Here is an 848-nt window from a genome sequence, read left to right as displayed (position 1 = left end):
GTGGTCTTAATTTGTGAAATAGATATGAAAACGTGCACAAAAGTCGCTAATTTGCGGTGGGAATATAAGTGATTGGTAACCTGCGAGACCACCAGGACTGACTGATAAAGGTGTTTATTTGGTACATTTTTTTACAAAGTATTTGATAATCAAAAGAGCTGCTAGTAATTAATTATTTACCATAATCAATGATAATGAAACACAAGGGGTGAGTATCTAACAGTTTTTACCCCAAGTTCGCTCCAGGCATCGAACCCATAACCTATCGCGCTGGACCCGGGCAGCCAAGCTCCCAAACCCAATCACCCAACTGATTCACCCAACAGCCTGACAGGCGATTGGCATGGTCGGTTGGCGGTGCTTGAACCCCACTGTTACAGAACTCCTTGCCATAATCAATGATAACACTAACATGGTGATTGAACAAGATTACTGAACTGAAGAGTCGTGTAGAATTAAGACTTAGCCTTAAGGTATCTCGGTTGGCTAAATTGGCATTTTGACCTTCCACTGTTTTCTTATTAATGAATTAAGAAAGAATGGAGCCATAACGAATGTTGATAGATGGGCATTAAAGAATTCTAAATCTGATTTTTGGGGGGCCAAATTGATGACGTCATCATTTTTATTACCTCTGATATTATTTTTTTTCTATGACAAAATACAGCACTTTGGTACATACCACTGTAATGAAACTTCGTTTTTCGTTGCATAATGATGGAAGCTAAAAACGTAGTGTTGCGCAAACTGATATCTACTAACGATCTGTAGTTATTAAGAATTAAATTTTTTTAATTAGATGAAAACACACATTTTCTAATTACGACAGATCATTAGTAGATATCAAT

The 848-nt window shown here is 37.1% G+C and overlaps 1 protein-coding gene across 1 annotated transcript in view; it reads left to right on the top strand.

Moving 5' to 3' along the window:
- The window catches only part of LOC118407573 (proteasome subunit alpha type-5-like), a 9,009-nt gene that overhangs the window by 4,928 nt on the left and 3,233 nt on the right, over positions 1-848 (top strand). The window lies entirely within an intron of this gene.

This window comes from Branchiostoma floridae, unplaced genomic scaffold (assembly GCF_000003815.2).
Source record: "Branchiostoma floridae strain S238N-H82 unplaced genomic scaffold, Bfl_VNyyK Sc7u5tJ_1421, whole genome shotgun sequence".
Lineage (NCBI taxonomy): Eukaryota > Metazoa > Chordata > Leptocardii > Amphioxiformes > Branchiostomatidae > Branchiostoma > Branchiostoma floridae.
Note: the sequence above shows the minus strand (reverse complement) of the source record. Positions and strands in the feature narration are given on the sequence as shown.